This window comes from Felis catus, chromosome F2 (genome assembly GCF_018350175.1).
Source record: "Felis catus isolate Fca126 chromosome F2, F.catus_Fca126_mat1.0, whole genome shotgun sequence".
NCBI classification, from domain to species: Eukaryota; Metazoa; Chordata; class Mammalia; order Carnivora; family Felidae; genus Felis; species Felis catus.
Window position 1 is genome coordinate 2,243,994 of NC_058385.1, and position 21,547 is coordinate 2,265,540.

The 21,547-nt window shown below is 36.2% G+C and overlaps 1 long non-coding RNA gene across 1 annotated transcript; it reads right to left on the reverse strand.

Annotated features, from left to right (window-relative positions):
* Nucleotides 1-343: 343 nt before the first annotated feature.
* On the reverse strand, nucleotides 344-2,082 carry LOC123383044. The gene is made up of 2 exons (XR_006592284.1): nucleotides 1,913-2,082; nucleotides 344-683 (listed from the first exon to the last, which is right to left on the reverse strand). It is a non-coding gene; the product is annotated as an uncharacterized LOC123383044 (long non-coding RNA).
* Nucleotides 2,083-21,547: the final 19,465 nt, after the last annotated feature.

Below are 21,547 nucleotides of genomic sequence, written 5' to 3' on the forward strand. Positions count from 1 at the left end.
CATGTGTTATTCACTGGGAAAAATGGTTCCAGTTCTCACACTTTCTTAACCATCTAGCCCCTCTGATTTCTGAGTAATAAAATTTGATTCATAATAAAGTTTGAGTGTCTTAGAAAGATGTATCATTAAATTGCATATCTAATTATTCATGTGACAAAACTTTAAACTTTAGCAAGCAGTATGAGTCAAACACTGTTCTCCCTGAAAACTCTTCCCAACATGAAAATTGCTTAATATATTTGGCTTATAGATAAAAAGAGAAATGTCGGGAAATTCTTTACTTCAATCCTTAAAAACTTTACTTATGGCTGAGGTCAGCTTCCCCAGAAGAGTTGGAGAGATATTTGTGTTCAAGTTCTTTATTGGGGGAGTGCTCTCAAGAAAAGAAAAGCTGGATAGAGCAGAGGAAAACATCTAAAAAGGATGTGGTTGCATCCACCCACTGAGTTCAATCTAATCCCATAAGGTAACTCTGGAACAGGAATTGCACAATAGAGCTGTTCTCTCTTTGAGGTAAGGGGCTGGAATCATACACCTGTCTTTCAGCCAATCTTTGGTCTTGATCATTCCAGAGTGGGAAGAGACAGAGCATACTCTTCTGTTAGGCAGATCCTCTTTGAAGGAAGGCCATTGACCCGGAGGAGAAACAACTGTGAGCCATTATCAGGCAGTACTGACAGCATCTGGGGGAGGGAAGTACCTGCTGACAAAGAAGATCTGGGCAAAGCAACAACCGCATCCACCAAGTTAGTTTTATCAGGTGGGACTCAATATAGGAAAAGAACCAGGAGAGAGAAGAGGACATTGGGAGATAGGTGTTTCAATATAGAAGTGAACTTAGAGCAGCAGTAGTAAATCAAAGATTGCTTATTTCTAACTTCCCCTTTAAGTCCTTTCAAGAACCAAAATTTTAAATGTCCATGAATTACTTTGACTCTGTAATCCTTTTCTAACTAACTAAGAAAATTTAGTGTGTGGATTTGGAACATTCACTTACTACTTCCAAAAATGAGTACTAATAGACTTATTCTCAAGTATAATTTGTAAAGAACTGTGACAATGCACATAGATATACTAGAGTTTCAAAGAGAGCTTGCATATTGAGCCCAATGACACTCTTAGATTGGTACTTGCACATAGCAAGTGATGAAATATATTTTTTCATGAATATTTGTTAAAATGTGTATTTATGTACATTAGAGTATGCAAGGTCATGCTTCCTTCCCAAACAGCCCTTCCTTCTTTCCATCCTTCCTCCCTCCCTTCCTTCCCCTTTCCCTCTTCCTTTCAATTTTTATTACAAATTCTTTCCAACAATGATATTCAACCATAATCATTCCACATATCATTGCATATTCTATATGCAATGCCCTATGTTAAAAGCTGAAGGCATAGGCATTCAGGATAATTCCCTGACTAGGGGAAGTTATACATCTAACCACGGAAAGAAACATATGTACGACGTGTCTTACTGTCAGGTAGGAAAGGAGAAAAATAATACTAGACTCAAGGAGTTGGTAAAAATTTGATAGAGGAGATAATATTTAAGCTAACCTTGAAGAATAAGTTAGGCTTTTCCAGATAAAGATGGAGACCTAATAGTCAATAGTCAGTTGTGCTCGGAACATACTCAGTTAACTATTCAAATTCTGCTTTCTATTTAAGGGTAACAGAGAAAATGAACACGCCTTCATTTTCTTTTCCTTTAGTTTTCGCACCACCATTCACATATATGCTTGTGAATGTTAATGTTCCCTTGGAGCTCAGAGAAAATCCAGATACAGAAGAGGAACAAAGGAAAAATACAGAAAATTAAAACAAATCAAACTAAATATTGAATTTTAATCATAAATTTTCCCATAGTCCAGTGTAAAAAGGGAAAAATAGTTAAAACCTTCCTATAAGGTCTTACCATGTTGTCTTCAACTTTAAAAGTTTGCTTTTCATTTGGAGGCTTGCCCTTCTTCCTCTTTCTCTGAGAGAATGCATTTTCCAATCTGCCCCTTCCCTCTAATTCCTTATGGCTATTATCATAGATTTGGTCACTCTGTCCAGAGAAGGAAAACCACAGCATTTAGTATTCTGCAACATTACATTTCCAAAGTTCCCTGGAACAGGACAGTGGAAGGTAGGCTTTGGCATTCCAAAAAGGTTATCCTGGGATGTCTCTACTACTATGAGAGAAGGACATATCATTTTTCTGGCTTTTTGCACATAACTATATTTTTTAAATTTTTTTTAACGTTTATTTATTTTTGAGACAGAGAGAGACAGAGCATGAATGGGGGAAGGTCATAGAGAGGGAGACACAGAATCTGAAACAAGCTCCAGGCTCTGAGCTGTCAGCACAGAGCCCGACGCGGGGCTCGAACTCACGGACCACGAGATTATGACCCGAGCCAAAGCCAGCCGCTTAACCGACTGAGCCACCCAGGTGCCCCTGCACATAACTATTTGTACATTCCACATATACCATTCTGAGTACCATTGCTAATTCTCAGGCATAGTACAGTTTACACACATATTATTTAAGAAAAAGTTTTCAGGGCAACTGGGTGACTCAGTTGGTTAAGCATCCAACTCTTGGTTTTGGCTCAGGTCATGGTCTCACAGTTCATGGGTTCAAGCCCTGTGTCAGGTTCTGTGCTGACAGCTTGGGCTTCTCTCTTTCTCCCTCCCCCGCTGCTCTCCCTCTCTCTCTTTCTCTCTCTCAAAAATAAATAAATAAATGAATAAATGAATAAATAAATAAATAAATAAATAAATAAATAAATAAATAAACTTAAAGGAAGATTTCCCTGAATGCATCATCTTCAGAGATTCCAAACCTCAAAATTGGAATAATGAATATTATTCAGCATAGCTTTAGGTACCATTTCCTTGCTTCTAGACAAGAGCATGAGCCATTTGGGTACATGAAAAACAAGACCCAAAACTTTGCTTTGTCATCTAATTAAAACATCTTTGCCTGGCGAGCATGTTTAAGTTCACAAAGTACTTGTAGAAGCGAAGGAAGTTCAGATTTTGTTCCTTAAGAACAGGCCAGCCTACCTTCTTTGTCAGGTTATATCATCACTTCCCTCCTCCAGGCACCCTCCTCCTCCCCTAGTTGGAAGCCAAAAGGATTTGTAGTTTCACTGTCCAGATTTAACATCCAGGGATAAGAGAGAGCATCTGGTGAAGTGCTGGGGTTTTAAATTTTACTTTAATTGAATATATTTCATTGTAACTGGCTTTTTGGACTTTTCCAAGTAAATACTTTTTCTTCAGTAATGAACGTTGGAATAATTATATTTTATCAGTATATCTATTACACAATAGGAGGGTGCCACTTTCACAGATTACAATATAAATAGTGCCTCTTGAAGTTTCTGTATTATATTTATGTAATCACTTATTTAAAAATATTCAGGTAGTTAAAATGTATATATAAACATATAAATATGTACCGCTGGCAAAATTCCTGGGGATATTTGCTTGACATTAACCATTAATAATCTTCAAAGTTTTATTTCAATTTTTGCTGTTTAATTTGTTTGTGTTATAAAACTCCAAATATTTCATAAAAGCGTTGAACATGACCCCTAATTTTTCTGTTTTCAATATTTTAAAAACGACTGGCATAATATGTTCAAGCCGAAAATCTGTTTTAATATCTTGTTTGTATACTGCCAAAAATAATAGCAGATATGAAACACTGCGTTGGAGTTATGCTGGAAAAGATCAAGATATTAAGTGTAGACAAGTCATTAAGGGCACATTATGGCACAAAACTGTTTAATATTGCAAATTTTAAAATGCACATTAAGGCATGGGGTACTTGGCAGAAACTGTGTTCTATTAATTTTCATTTAGATCTTGCATTAGTCAATGGATTTTTCTGGTGTATTCCCCATTTGGCAAAGGCAGAGTTTACTTTTTAATCTCCAGTGTATCTTTTACTCTTAACTTTCCTTTGAGTCTTATGGTAGCTCATGCGTAGAGAGAGGGCTTGTATTTCGGTAGTCAAGCACACATAGAACTTGCAGCAGAAGTGAGTAATACATAAGAAGATAGGTCAAGGTGAAACGCTTTTTCTGAGAATAAGAATGGAAGAAATAAAATAGACTTAAAGGAGTTGGGCACGTTAAAAGGAGTCAGAATATTGACCAGACATCAAGTGAATGAAATTCACTTCTAAGGTAGGAGCTAAATACAAAGGTAAATAAGAAAAAATATGAAAGAATCACTATACAATATTGAAGTTAATTTTAGAACAGTTTGGATTTAGACTTGAGCCCTTGAGTCACTATCTATAGTGACTTCAAATGCCAAAGTGAGAGAAAGAGCACAAATTTTAAAGTATCGAAGAATCACCCATAGCTAATATTTTCCTCAGTGAGGAAAAACTGAGAGACCCTAACCCTACAGTCAGGAAAAAACGGGGAATTTCACTCTCACCACTGTTATTTAACATAGTGCTGGAAGTCTTAGTCACCGTAATGAGACAACACAACAAAATAAAAGGCATTCAAATCAGCAAGGAAGAAGTCAAACTATCAATATTTGCAGGTGACATGATACTTTATATAGAAAACACAAAAGACTCCACTAAAAATTTGCCAGAACTGATACACAAATTCAGTAAAGTTGCAAGGTACAAACTCAACCTACAGAGATGTGTTGCATTTCTATATGCCAATAATGAAGCAGCAGAAAAAGAAATCAAGGAATCAATCCCATTTGCAATTGCATCAAGAACCATGACACCCAGGAATAAATCTAAACACAGACATAAAGACATATACTCTGAAAACTATAAAACACTGATGAAAGAAATTGAAGACAATGCAAAGAAATGGAAAAACATTCCACATTCATGGATTGGAGGAACAAATATTGTTAAAGTTTCTATATTACCCAAAGTAATCTACATATTTAATGAAATCCCTATAAAAATATCAACAGAGTTTTTCACAAAGTTAGAAGAAACAATCTTAAAAGATAAAGAAGTTGTGGTTTATATATACAATGGAATACTAACTACTTAGCAATGAGAAAGAATGAAATATGGCCTTTTATAGCAACGTGGATGGAACTGGAGAGTGTGATGCTAAGCGAAATAAGTCAGGCAGAGAAAGACAGATACCATATGTTTTCACTCTTATGTGCATCCTGAGAAACTTAACAGAAGGCCATGGGAGAGGGGAAGGGGAAAAAAAAGGTACAGAGAGGGAAGGAGGCAAACCATAAGAGACTCTTAAAAACTGAGAATAAACTGAGGGTTGATGAGGGGTGGGAGGGAGGGGAACGTGGATGATGGGTATTGAGGAAGGCACCTGTTGGGATGAGCACTGGGTGTTGTATGGAAACCAATTTGACAATAAATTTCATATAAAAAAAACTTTTGTATGGAACCACAAAGGACCCTGAATAGCCGAAGTAATCTTGAAAAAGAAAAGCAAAGCTGGAGACATCACAATTCTGGACTTCAAGTAATTACAAAGCTGTTGTGATCAAGATTGTATGGTACTGACACAAAAATAGACAAATCAATGAAACAGAATAGAAAACCCAGAAATGAACCCATAACTATATAATCAATTAATCTTCAACAAAGCAAGAAAGAATATCCAATGGAAAAAGAGACAGTCTCTTCAACAGATGGTGTTGGGAAAACTGGACCAGTTACTTACACCATACACAAAAATAAATCCAAAATGGATTAAAGTCCTGAATATGAGATAGGAAAAAATTAAAATCCTAGAATGGAACACAGGCAGTAGCCTCTTTGACATTGGCCACAGCAACTTCTTACTAGATATATCTCCAGAGATAAAGGAAACAAAAGCAAAAATAATTTTTGGACTACAAAAGTTTTTGGACTACCTTAAAATTTCTTCTGCACAGTGAAGGAAACAATTGACAAAGTAAAGAAAACCTACTGAATAGGAGAAGAGATTTTCAAATGACATATCTGATAAAGGGTTAGTATACAAAATATATGAAGAACTTATGCAACTCCACACACAAAAACCAAACAATCCAATTAAAAATGGGCAGAAGATATGAACACACATTTCTCCAAAGAAGACCTACAGATGACCAACAAACACATGAAAATATGCTCAACATCACTCATCATCAGGAAAATACAAATCAAAACTACAATGAGATATCACCTCACATGAGTCAGATTGGCTAACATCAATAACACAGGAACAGCAGGTGTGGGCAAAGATGCAGAGAAAGGGAAACTCTCTTACACTGTTGGTGGGAATGCAAATTGGTGCAGCCAGTCTGGAGAATTAAAAAAAGAACTACCCTGTGATCAAACAATTACACTATTAGGTATTTACCTAAAGGATGCAAAAATACTAACTGGAAGGGATACCTGCACGCTAATGTTTATAGCAGCATTGTCAACAATAGCCAAGTTATGGAAATAGTCCAAATGTCTACTGACTGATGAATGGATCAAGATGTGGTATACGGTATAAATATGGCATATATATGTATACACACACACACACACACACACACACACACACACATACACACAAACACACATACGCACACAATGAAATATTACTCAACCTTAACAACAACAAAAAAAGAAATCTTGCCATTTGTAAGGATGCAGGTGGAGCTAGAGAGTATTATGCTAAGGGAAATAAGTCAGTGAGAGAAAGACAAGTGCCACATGATTTCACTCATATGTGGAATTTAAGTACAAAATAAGTGAACATAAGGGGAAAAAAGGAGAAGAAAGCCAAGAAATAGACTCCTAACTATAGAGAACAAACTGGTGGCTACCAGGGAGGAGGTGGGCAAGGGGATGGGTTAAATAAGTGATGGAGATTAAAGAGTACACTTGTTGTGCTGAGCACTGGATATTGTATGTAAATGTTTAATCCCTAAATTCTAAACCTGAAACTAATATTACACTGTATGTTAACTAACTGGAATTTGAATAAAATCTTGGAAGAAAAAAAAAATCACATAGGCTACTTAATAATAGAGGATATTCTAGGATTCCAGAACCAGAAATTCTGAGTCAGCTGACCCAGGTTTAGACTCAAGAATCTTCTTATATGGAATTATGTAATATCATATGTTGAATTTAGAAAAAAGGAAGTTGGAACAACCAACAAAGTTGACCAGTATGGAATTATGAAATGACATTGAAACTAAGCTGTTGAACTAAACTCATGGTTATCATCATTATATTTCTTAGTATTTAATTACACATTAAAAACTGTGTATATATGCACAGCTCTCTAGTAGTCTGTGCTTCTTATAAAGATATTAACATTATTCCGAGTAAGTTAGAATGGGAGTATGTTTTGTAAAGGTAAAGAAAAAATCAAATAGTTATTGCAACATCTTTTGGAGGTTAAAATTATATATATAAAACTGTGTCAAACTAAAAACTAAATTAGCATGGGCCAGTTTTACTGAGACACCTGTACATAAGCTTTAGTGCTTCAATAACATTCTGTATCTTGTTATTAGAATGAGTTATTATTGGAGCATTTACTAAATTACTTGCATATTTATTAGATGTCTATAATAACTTTGCTTAGATGAAATAATTATTTATGCAATTAAATCAAGTGAAATAAATAAATAATACCACTTTAACAAATATGAATTTATTTCTAATGATATGAAAAAAAAGACGTATTAAAACAAAACAAAGCAAAACAAAACAAACACAAAATATTGCAGGGCTCCAATACTCTCCTTCTTATCCTCTAGCCAAGATAGTGAATCATAGAACATATCAGTGCCATCAAAGCCTTGAAGAATCTGAATCTGTGATAGGGATCTGGTGATCCCTGTCATATCTCTCTTCAACCTACTGTACGCCTCAGGCAAAAATCAGATGAATACTGGTGGGTGACTGAATAGTTGCCACATTGCAGCTTTTTTCCACAATTGTGGAAATGTGCCTTCTTTATAGGAAGAGAGCAACACAACTTTGCACTTGATTTGTGCTGCTGATCTGCATTCTTGTCTGTATTCATTCCTGATGGTAATGCTGATTAAACATGACTTTTACATGAAAAAGATAAAGGCTTCTATTACAATAGACTGAGGGTTATTGATTATCTTGGCATCCATTAGTCCATCCTGGTGGTACATGATAAGGATGACATTATGCTAAAGGAACATGGTGAGCAGAAAGTGTCAACTTCCGTTAATGCCTTAGAAAGCATGTATCCCAATGAGCGAGAAACAAATCCCACTAGGATCTGGTAAAGATTTTAGAATCCAAAGGTCTCAGGCATTTGGAGATGATGAGGCAGGGGATGGAAAACTACAATCCAGGGACAGGACTCTTATTGTGGTGAACAAAGTTTTATTGGAACACAGCTCAGCCATCCATTAACATAGTATCTATAGCTATTTTCAAGACAGAACAGCAGAGTTTAATAGCTCTGACAGAGAACATATAGCCTACAATGCTAAAATATTTACCATGTGTTATTTTCAGAAGAAAGTTGCTGGACTCTGCTATAAGATAAAGGACAAGTGGTACCTAATGTTCCTTACCTCTTTTAAAAATCCAAAGCATTTAGAGGGCCTCTTTGGAAATTAGAGCATCCAACATATTTTGACACATGATACATTTGTCAGGAGATATAAAAAGATCCAAATTGTAGAAGGAGCTCAAAGCAAGAGTGGGGTTCACAGCAGTTCCAGGCTGCATTGCAACCTGTGCTGTCATTTGGCAGAGAATACAATGGTAAATCTAGAAATTTAACTTTGATGAATAATGATACTTTATGGCGTCTCTGATAAGCCCTGATTGAAAAGTTAGAGGACAGAACCACATAGAATTCTAGAACAATTGCAAGTGTTAGCTCTTTCAAAATCAGCTGCTGCCAAGTTACTGCAATCAGTAAAGACTGAAATATGACTTTGATAAATGAAAGGAATATGGAGTTAAAACTCTCCATCATGAGCTGGGTATTACCTGATCTAATGATTCATAAGATTAACTAGGTATAGTGACTTTCATAATATGATCTAATAGGAATATGGGCATCAGGCCTATGTATATCCAGAGTACCACATTCTGCTGATATACTTTCAAATGCTGTCCATAGTCTCATTGGTTCCATGGCACCAGCTGATGGAAGGAATGAGATTTTTTGTCTTGGTTCATAAGTGGTATGACATCTATATGAGCCAAAAATGGAGTAGTAGGTTGGCACCAGTCTTCTCATATTTTTATCCTCCTTGCACTTGTGGTATAGCCAGCTTATAATTTTCACATGATAATGGCAGAACCACAAAAATAAAAAATACCACTTAATAAGAAAATTTCAATTACTGGCTCTTTTCTCATCCACTAATTTAATTGACCAAAAATGTCACATAAAAAAAAAAAACAAACAAAAACAAAACAAAACAAAAAAACAAAAAAACAAAAATAATGCTGTAAGGCAAGAAAATAAAAACATTACTTATCAAGAGAGTTTTACCCCCAGGGTCTTTGGTGAAAATGATAACTATTAATGTTTAACATCACTGTTCCCTGAGATGGGACTATCAGTTGGATAACACTGGAGTCAGGATAAAAGACTTTTTATGAATGAGATGAGATACCTTTTTTATGAATGAGATGAGATACACTTAGGGAGCTTTGAAAATCTCTGACACATTCCTGGGGATCTAGGATGCCATGCAAACATGCAAGGTCATCTGCATGCACTTTAAATACCTAAACAGGACTTAATCTCTCACCATTTGTGAACTTAAGCCTCTGTCAAAGGAGGCAGTCAGTGCCCAAGAAAAATTATAAGCTGCTAAAGTGTTGAAAGTATGACCCATGCACACAAAGAGCACCTTGATGAAAGGTGAGGGACTTACTGATTGAAGGAATTTAACAAAATGTTCAATCATTAGCTGACTTTTAAGCTAACTGAACAGATTTCAGCATCAGCACATAGTAAAGTACAGAGACATTGCAGAATTTGTCTACAGAATTCATTAAATGAAACAGACACAACCACAATCCCCAGGAATGAAAGAAATCAGAATTTCACAAATGTTACTTTATATCATTTAAAATCATTTTGAAGGTTTATGTGAGAAAATTACAGCAAAAACTTTCCTAATCTGGGAAAGGACGTAGACATCAAAATCCAAGAAGCACACACAACTCCCATTAGATTCAACAAAAACCAACCATCACCAAAGCACATCGTAGTCAAATTCCAAAATACACAGACAAGGCAAGAATTGTGAAAGCAGCAAGAGAAAAAAAGGTCCTTAATCTATACGGGAAAACAGATCAGGGTCACAGTAGACCTATCTACAGAAACTTGGCAGACCAGAAAGGAGTGGCAGTATATACTGAATGTGCTGAATCAGAAAAATATGCAGCCAGGAATTTTTCATCAGAAAGGCTGACATTCAAAACAGAAGGAGAGATAGTTTCCCAGACAAACAAAAACTAAAGAATTTTGTGAGCACTAAATCAGTCCTTCAGGAAATTTTAAGGGGGACTCTTTGAGTGGGGGAAAAGATAAAACAGAACAAAAAAGACTAAAAGCAACAAAGCCTAGAATATCAGAGAATATCACCAGAAACACCAACTCTACCAGGAACACAATGGCACTAAATTCGTATCTTTCAGTATGCACTGAAAATGGAACTGTAAATGGACTAAGTGTTCGATTCAAAAGACATAGGGTATCAGAATGGGTAAGAACAAAGAGCCATCTGGGGCGCCTGGGTGGGTCAGTAGGTTAATCCTCTGATTTCAGCTCACGTCATGATTTCACAGTTCATGGGTTCAAGCCCCACTTCGGGTTCTGTGCTGACAGCTCAAAGACTGGAGCATGCTTTGGATTCTGTGTCTCCTTCTCTGACCCTCCAATGCTTGCCCCCACTTCTCTTTCTCTCTGTCAAAAATAAACATTAAAAAAAAAAACACAAGGAAACAAGACCCATCTATATGCTGCTTACAAGAGACTCATTTTAGATCTAAGACACTTGCAGATTGAAAGTAAGGGGATGGAGAACAATCTATCATGCTAATGGTCATAAAAAGAGAGCTAGAGTAGCCCTACTTACATCAGACAAACTAGATTTTAAAATAAAGAGATGAAGCAAAGCATTATATCATGATTAATGGGTCTACCCACCAAGAAGATCTAACAATTGTAAATATTTATGCCCCCAACATGAAACACCTAAATATATAAATCAGTTAGTCAAAAACATAAAAAACTCATTGATAATAATAACATGATAGTAGGGGACTTCAACACCCTTCTTACAGCAATGGACAGATCATATAAGCAGAAAATCAACAAGGAAACAATGGTTTTGAATGACATATTGGGCTAGAATGGCTTAACAGATATATTCAGAACATTTCATCCTAAAGCAGTGGAATACACATTCTTCTTGGGTGCACATGGAACATTCTCCAGAATAGATCACATACTGAGACATAAATCATCCCTCAGCAAGTACAAAAAGATCAAGATCATACCATACATAGTTTTAGACCACATGCTATGTGTCTAGACCACAAGAAAAAAATTGGAAAAGCCATGAAAACTTCAAGATTAAGCATCATCCTACTAAAGAATGAAGGGTTAACCAAAAAATTAAAGAGGAAATTAAAAAGTACATGAAAGCCAATGAAAATGATAACACCACAGTCCCAAAACCTCTGGGGTGTAGCAAAGGCAGTCATAAGAGGAAAGTATATTGCAATCCAGGCTTTTCAAAAGAAGGAAAAAAAGGTCTCAAATACACAACCTAACCTTATACCTAAAAACCTGGGGGGAAACAGTAAATAAAACCCCAAACCAGCAGACGAAGGGAAATAATAAAGATTAGAGCAGAAATCAATGATATTGAAATTAAAAAAATACTAGAACAGATCAATAAAACCAGGAGCTGATTCTTTGAAAGAATTAATAAAATTGATAAACCCCTAGACAGATTGATCAAAAACAAAAAAGAAATGACTGAAAAAAATAAAACCAGAAATGAAAAGAAGAGATCACAACCAACACCACAAACATACAAACAATAATAAGAGAATATTATGAGCAATTATATGCCAACAAATTGGGCAATGTGGAAGAAATGGACAAATTCCTTGAAACATATAAACTACCAAAATTGACATAGGAAGAAATAGAAAATTTGAACAGATCCATAACGAAATTGAATCAGTAATCAAATATCTCCCCAAAAACAAGAGTCTAGGACTGGAGAATTTAAAGAAGAGTTGACACCTATTCTTTTTAAGCTGTTCCAAAAAAAAATAGAAATGGAAGAAAAACTTTCAAACTCACTCTATGAGGCCAGCTTGCCTTGATTTCAAAACCAGACAAAGACCCCACTAAAAAGGAGAGTTACAGACCAATTTCCCTGGTGAAACTGGATGCAAAAATTCTCAACAAGATACTAGAAAACTGGATCTGACAATACATTAAAAGAATTAGTCACCACTATGAAGTGGGATTTATTCCTAGCATTCAGGGCTGGTTCAATATTTGCAATCAATCAATGTGATACATCATATTAAGAAAAAGGAATAAGAACCATAGGATCCTCTCAATAGATGCATAAAAAGCATTTGACAAAATACAGTATCCTTTCTTGATAAAAACTGTCAAGAAAGTAGGGATAGAAGAAACATACCTCAAGATTATAAAGGCCATGTACAAAATCCCACAGCCAATTTCATCCTCAGTGGGAAAAAACTGAGAGCTTTCCCTGAAAGGTCAGAAACATGACTGGGATGTCCACTCTCACTACTGTTATTCAACATAGTGTTGGAAGTCCTAGCCTCAGCAGTGAGACAACACAAAGAAACAAAAGACATCCAAATTGGCAAAGAGGAAGTTAACCTTTCACTCTTCCAGATGACATGATCGTATGTGTGGAAAACCCAAAAGAATCCACTAAAAAACTGCTAGAACTGATCTATGAATTCAGCAAAGTCACAGGATATAAAATCAATGTACAGAAATCAGTTGTATTTCTATACACCAATAATAAAGCAGCAAGAAGAGAAATCAAAGAACCGATCCCACTTATAATTGCATCAAAAACCATAAAATACCTAGGAATACACCTAACCAAAGTATGAAAAATCTATACACTGAAAACTGTAGAAAGCTTACGAAAGAAATTGAAGAAGACACACAAAAAATGGAAAAACATTCCATGCTCATGGATTGCAAGAATAAATATTGTTAAAATGTTGATACTACCCGAAGCAATCTACATATTCAATGCAATCCCTATCAAAATAACACCAACATTCTTCACAGAGCTAGAACAAACAATTCTAAAATTTGTAAGGAACCAGAAACTACCTCAAATAGCCAAAGCAATCTTGAAAAGAAAACCAAAGCAGGAGGCATCACAATTCCGGACTTCAAGCTGTATTACAAAGCTGTAATTATCAACCCACTATGGTACTGACACACAAAAAAAGACACTTAGGTCAATGGAACAGGATAGGGAACCCAGAAATGGACCCACAAACGTATGGCCAACTGATCTTTGACACAGCAGGAAAGAATATCCAGCGGGAAAACGACAGTCTCTTCAGCGAATGGTGTTGGCAAAACTAGACAGCGACATGCAGAAGAATGAACCTGGACCACTTTCATACACCATACACAAAAATCAACTCAAAATGGATGGGAGACCTAAATGTAAGACAGACAACCATCAAAATCCTCAAGGAGAAAATAGGCAACAACCTCTTTGACTTTGGCTGCAGCAACTTCTTACTCAACACGCCTCCAGAGGCAAGGGAAACAGGAACAAAAATGAATTGTTTGGACCTCACCAAGATAAAAATCTTCTGCACAGCGAAGGAAACAATAAGCAAAACTGAAAGGCAACTGACATAATACGGTGTATTATGCTAAGCAAAATAAGTCAGTCAGAGAAAGACAAATATGTGATTTCACTCATATGTGGAATTTAAGAAACAAAACAGATAAACATAGCGGAAGGGAAGCAAAAATAAGATAAAAACGGAGAGGAGGCAAATCATAAGAGACTCTTAAATACAGAGAACAAACTGAAGCTTGCTGGTCGGTGTTGTGTGGGGCATGGGCTAAAGGGGCGATGGGCATCAAGGAGGGCACTGTTGGGATGAGTGCTGGTGTTATATGTAAGTAATGAATCACTAAATTCTATTCCTGAAGTCATTATTACACTGTATGTTAACTTGGATTTAAATAATTAAAAAAAGAAGAATACTTTCTTACAACTTGTCAAAATTGTTAGCATTAATATATGAGAAAAATAAACAAATTAAGAAACAGAATCAGACTGTAAATACAGGGAATAAACTGATGGTTATCAGAGGAAAGGGGGCAGGGGGGAAGGGCAAAATGATTGAAAGAGATACAGGCTCCCAGTTATAGAATGAATGAGTTATGGGAATAAAAGGTATAGCATAAGGAATATAGTCAATGACATTGTAATAGCCTTGTGTGGTGACAGATGGTAGCTACATTTATGGTGGGCATAGCATAACACATAGAGATGTTGAATCACTATGTTGCACACCTGAAAGTAATGTAACACTGTATATCAACTATACTCAAAAAAAATCTTTTTAAATAAAAAATAAAATGCCTACCTTTTCAGGGATGCCTGGGTAGCTCAGTTGGTTCAGCATCTGGCTCTTGATTTCAGCTTAGGTGATGATCCCAGGGTTATGGGATGGAGACCCACATTGGGCTCTGCACTGGCAGTGGAGATTTCTTAAGATTCTCTCTCTCCCTCTGCCCCTTCCCCACTCATGAGCTCACCTGTTCTCTCTCTCTCTCTCTAAAAAATGCCTATGTTTTAAGAAAAATTAAACACATGCAAAGGAACAGAAAAGTTTTGCCCATGCATAGAAAAAGAATAGCCAATAGAAATCCATTGAGGAAATCCTGATGCATATTTACTAGGCAAAACCTTTAAATAAGCTATTATAATTCTGTTTAAATTCTAAAAGAAGCTATACATGAAGCACTAAATGAAATATTAGAGCAGTTGTCATCAGAGACTAACAATAAGGAGCTATGAATTATGCAAAAGAACAAAATAAAAATTCTTGAGTTGAGAAGTATCATAAGTGAAAACTTTACTGCAAGTGTTCCATAGCAGATGAAAGTATACAGAAAAAAGAATCAGTGAACTTTAAGATGGGTCTATTAGAATTATTAATACCGAGGTAGGAAAAAAAAAAGAATAAAGAAAATGAATGGGCCTCAAAGAAAAGTGGTACATCATCATATGTACAAACACTCATATGAGAGTCCTAGAAGGGGAAATGTGACAGAAAAGAGCATAAAACATTTCAAGGAACAATAACCTTAAACTCACCAGAATTGGCCAAAACATTACATATCCAAGAAGCGCAATAAATTCCAAGGATGATAATTTCAAGGAGATTCAACTTAGACACACCAGTCAAAATATGAAAGACAAAAACAGAAAATAATAAACGCAGTAGGAAAAAAAAGTGACTTATCATAGTCAAGGTATTTTCAATAAGGTTAAGAGGGCATTTCTCATCAAAAGTGATGGAAACCAGAAACGATTCAGTTACAAGTGCTGAAAGAAAAAGATTTGTCAACCCAGAAGTTTTCAACCAGCAAAAGTATCCTTCAATAATGAAGAATACATTAAGACAGTCCTAGGAAATAAAAAAAGAATCTGGAGCTAGCCGACCTGGCCTACAAAAATACTGAAGAGAGTTTTTCAGCCTGAAAAAAAAAAAGGAAAAAAAGAACGTAATCCAAGTTCACATGAAGAATTAAAGAACACTAGCATGGATAACTAGGTTAATGTAACAGGATTTATTTTTGTTCTGCTTTGGTAAGACTTCTCACTCATCCGATTTAGAAGATAACTACATAAAGCAATAATTATAAAGCTATGTTAATGGGTTTATGATGCATTAAATTGACATTTATATGGCAATAATACCACCAAAGAGGTAGTGGAAATGGAGCTATAGTAGGCTAAAGATTTTGTATATTTCTGAAATTAAGTTGGGTATTAATCTGAGGGAGAATGTTTTAAGATATTACTCATAGGATAATTCACCAAGAGCACGGGCAACAACAGCAACAACAACAACAAAACAACTGCGACTAAATTAAAGAGCTTCTGGAGGACCCAGTTCAAGGTGGACATAGGAAGATCCTTAACTCACCTCCTCCCACAGACACACTAGGTCTTCAGATACATATGGCATAATTCCTCTTTAAAACCCCTGAAGTCTGGGTAATTGGCAACTACAACATAAGACAAATGAGAAGAAAACCACATCAAAGCGGGTAAGAGAAGCTAGGACACAGCTGCCACAAACCCCACTCCAGGAACAATGTCCTACAACTGAGAGGTAACTGAAAATCCAGAGCTCCTCCCTGAAGAGTGAAGGGTTTGAACCTTGCATGGGCATCCCAACATCTAAGACATACACTCCAAAGACAAGCCCCAAAGCATCTAACTTCAAAACCAACAGGGCATGTATTCCAAGACCCTCAAGAATCTAGCAATCTGAGAAATTGCTCTTAAAAGGCTTGTGGGCACAGACCAAACTGCTCCAGGGCCCAGGTCAAAGGCAATCAGTTGTGCCCAGACTTAAGTGATGGAGGCTCACCTGCTTATAATGTAGTGTTGGCTTGAAGGGAAGGAATCTAATCTAACATGCACATCCAGGAGCCTGCTGGAACACTCTGGAGATGGAGACTCCACAATACCACCTGTACTTTCCCTTTGCTCTCCTCCAGACCACTAGTGTGTCCTGAAAGTCAGATTTTACATATGTCTGGTGCCCTGATTTTTGTGGCTGTCGCTAAAGGGGATGCCTGTTGATCACCTGGCTCTGAGGGGCTGGGAAGTTTGTGTTCCTGGTCCCAGGGGACCGTAATAATTGGTGTCACCCAGGAATGCGTTCATATCCCTGTCTGGTGCCCCGATTTTTCTGACTACTACTGAGGGGCACCTCTACATTGTGTGGCTCCAATGGGGTTCATGCTTGTGGGTCTCATAGGATTATAACCAATGGAGAGAGTTCTTAAGTATGTACCGTCCCCCACAGCACTGCACAGAGAGCAGACTCAGCCACACTTAGTCCCCAGTCTTTCTGTGAAGGAGGCCTCTTTGCATGTCCTGGAGCTTTAGTCTGAGGGACAGGCTTCAAGACCCGCACACATTTGAGAACCTATGAAACTGCTTTCAAGAAAGGAAGGTCATGGATACCATCTTGGTGCTCTCCCTTTTCCTTGCTAGCTCACCAGCACCACCTAGAAAAGAGACTTTCCACTCACTTGGGACCCCAGTCTCTGCGATTGCCACCCAGGGACACCTCCAGGTCACTTGAAACTGGTGACCAGAATGGATAAAGAGAATAGAGAGGATATAGTTTCTCTCTCTCTCTCTCTCTCTCTCTCTCTCTCTCTCTATATATATATATATATATATATATATAAATATATATATATATACACATATACACACATATACACATAGTTATTATTATGTTATATACTTATTAAATATATATTATATATCTAAGCTGTGTATGAGAGATCCATTTCCTCCATACCTTCATTAACATTTGTATGGTCAGACATTTTTAACATTGTTGATCCTCGTGGGCCTGTAGTGGTATCTCATTTTGATTTTCATTTGCATTCCCTAAGGACTAATGGTAATAAGCATCTATTCATATGCTTCTTTGTTATACACATAACTTTTAAAATCTAGTGCTGTTCATATATTTTGTATATTTTAATGGGTTGTTTATTTTTTAATTGAATTTTGAGAGAATATATATGCATATACATAATTTAAAAATAGAAGTTATTCCTTGCTTATAGGAATATATTCTCGTAGGTAGAAAAATAGTAAACGCATTTTCCTTTCTCGTCTCATAAATGGGGCTTATTTTTGATGTCTACTTTATCAACCTTTATGTTTAAAAAATCAGAGGTTTTGATAGTGTAATTGTTTATGGAGGCAATTGGAGCCATGTTTCTGGTATCATTTTCAATCTTAGAAATCGTCAGAATCTTCAGATCTAAGAAATTTTGATTGCTTTGACACATGATTCTGTTAGCTTAGAAGAGAAAGTAGGTCAGTATTGTTTTATTTAGACTTTGAAGTATTATTGGAAATAACCTTATTTGGAACAACATTTTCATTTAGAAATTTGGGGCGATATAAACAGTTACCTATGTGATGTGGTTTGAAGCTCCTTTGCCATATTTACTGTAGGGCCAAAGTCACAGAACTCGGGTAAAATAGATCTGGGTATGGTGTTCAATGACTTCTAACACCTTGCTCCTCAAAGCATGCTCATCACCAGGAAGACTGTAAGAAATGCAAAATCTCAGACCTTTTCCCGGATCTAATGAATCCGAATCTGCAGCTTAACGTGAGTCATATGCACATTAAAGTTTGAGTAGCACTGCTTTATAACCAATTGGAGAATTCTATGGATGAATTAATGGAATGAGAAGTTTATGTCTCAGACTTATTTAGCTTTATAAAGTGAAGTAGAAACTATCTCTCTGTGAAACTTTTACGCGTCAAGCTACTCAATGGCTTTAAGGATCCTGTCCAGGATGGAATACCACCATAGATCAGTAGGGCATCCACTGAGATTCCGGACTCTGAATCTATGTGTGCCCTCCTTCTGTTTGAAGCAAACAATACCACTGATGGAAAAGTGGCATTATTTAACCAAGAAATTCTTCTGTTCCTAACAAAATGAATACATGAACAGTTCTTGCGTCAGTTTTCGTATATGCACAAGGAAACTTGAATTTAAAATGGATACAAATTAATTTGGAAGAATAATCACTTTCTACAAATTAAAATATGCCTAGAAGGCATTATGTAAACATGCCTTCTGCAGTTTCATGTATTAATATTTCATCTTTGAGGAATAGTCTTTTTAAAATGATGACTATCTTTTGACATAGATATTGTTGCTTCTTAAGCAGATTTTAATCTTTCTGTTTTCAATGGCTTAGTCTTATCACTACATCTTCATGGTGGATGATAATGGTAAACAAATATCTTGTGCAAGTTATATACAAATCATCAAATATTTTTGAAGACTTAATTAATTAGTATTTAATTTCTCACTAATCATATACTTGAATATTTGAACTCTCTTGAATATTTGAGTAATTGTGCAAAAGCCTTTTTTTATTTCTTTAAAAGGAAAAGTGCTCTCAGGGGCTCTTGGGTTGCTCAGTCGGTTGAGTTTCCGACTTTGGCTCAGGTCATGCTCTTGCAGTTCGTGGGTTCAAGCCCCACATTGGGCTCTGTGCTAAATGCTTGCTCAGAGCCTGGAGCCTGTTTCAGACTCTGTGTCTCCTTCTCTCTCTGACCCTTCTCCACTCGCTCTCTGTCTCACTCTGTCTCTCAAAAATGAATAAATGTAAAAAAAAATTAATGGAAAAAGTGTTATCAATGAATGAAGTAAATAAAAATTTATAGATTTTTATAATTGACAAAACTGGTGTACTAAGAGTATAGATTACTTCCTTCTTTTCTATGACAGAGGTAACTTTGATGTTATTTTATTAAGGCTTTCTTTCTCACAAAAATCCTATTAGTACTTTGGGATTGCATTGTATTTTACAAATGTGACACCTTTACATTATCAGGACTTTGTATTTGAGAAAAGGACATATCTTCTTATTTACGGTCATTTCATTTATGTTTCACATAGGGTTTTAAAGTTTCCTAATTTTTAGGAACTCTATACTGCTTGTTAAGGTTTTTCAAGATTTCTATTTTATGTGATGGTACTATAAATAGGATATTTTTTTCATTTTATTTCCAGTTATTGATTTTATAAAGGAAAAACTGTTACTTTCATATATTAACTTTGCAATCAACCAACTCACCAAAATATCTTGCTATGTCAAATTTTTGGTTGCTTTGTTGAATTTACTAGTCATGACACATCACCAATTAACAATATTAATTTTAATTTTATTAGATGGTCCCATTTATACTTATGTTGAAATCATTCATAAACATCATGGCTTTCAGTCTCAATTTTAATAGCTATAACTTTGTTTAATCACAGTAGTTAAAAGTGGTGTGTGTGTGTGTGTGAGAGAGAGAGAGAGAGAGAGAGAGAGAGAGAGAGAGAGAGGGAGAGAATGGGAGTGGTGGTGGTTGTGTGGCAGAAAAGCAATTTTTTTTAAGTTTATCTATTTTGAGAGACTGTGAGAGAGCCTGGGCAGGGGAGGGGCAAAGAGAGAGGGAGGGACAGAGAGAGAGGAAGAGAGAGAATCCCAGGCAGGCTCTGTGTTGTCTTGTCAGCACAGAGCACAATGCAGGGCTGAATCTCACAAACCATGAGATCATGACCCGAGCCAAAATCAAGAGTCTGATGCTTAACAAACTGAGCCACCCAGGTGCCCCAGAGGTTAAGTAATTCTGTAACTGCTTTGATACTGAAAACTAATGAGCAACATTCAAGTGATTTTTAAATAGGTTGCAATAAAGGTGAAAATTTCCCTGACTTCTATTCTAGATGAAGCTCTGTGTGTTCAAAGCAAGGACCTAATGCATTTAAATACCTTAAAAGTGCAGTGGTCCTATTAACTTTCTGTGATATTTACACATCTGGTAATTTTAGGAGGGCCTGGGTGGTTCAGTTGGTTGGGCATCCAAGTTTGGTCATGATCTCACAGCTCGTGCTCTATCTTTCTCTCAAAAATAAATAAATATTTAAAGAAATAAAAAAAAAGACATCTGATAATTTTAAAACATGGGCAACAAAATTCATTAACACTTATATCATCAAGAGATGAGGTCTATTTTCTGTTCCTTGAATCTGGGCTCTGAAAAAGTTTGAATAATAGAGTATCACAAAAATGTCACTTTATCTATATCTATGACCAAGGTTTAAGAAGCTGGCAGCTTCTACTTCCTGCCTTTTGGCATACTAACCCTGGTGACTGAGCCACCACTGTGAGTCAGCCCAGATGACGTGGAAAGGGCACATGTAAGTGTTCCAGCCAGGAGGCCTATCTGAGGTCTCAACAGACAGGCATTGACCTCCTCTTTAATATAAGTAAGGAAGCCTTCAAGATGGAGTACATCCTCAGCTGCAAAAATATGAGAACCCTGACTGAGAACTGTCTAGCTGAGCCCAGTCAACCTCCAGAAATATGACACATAATTATAAAAGGATATTCAAAGCCCTTAGGTTTGGGGAATGATTTATAATTAGCAATACAGATAGGAAAATAACTCAGTATCTGGAATGGGGATACTGCTGTAACAAAAACCTAAAACATATGGTATTTGCTCTGGGGTTATGGTATTTGCTTTGGGGTATTTGCTCGGTAGAATGTTTAAGCAGAATATTATTTAAAAAAATAATGCCTGGTTTCTTCTAGATGCCTGTAGTAAAATTAGACAGAAGAGATATGGGCTAAAAAGGTACTATTCAGGTTCCAAGTAAAATTTAAGGGTCCTATAAAGGAGTCAGGATTTGAAGGGCTTAGAAATAATAGTTTTTCTATTC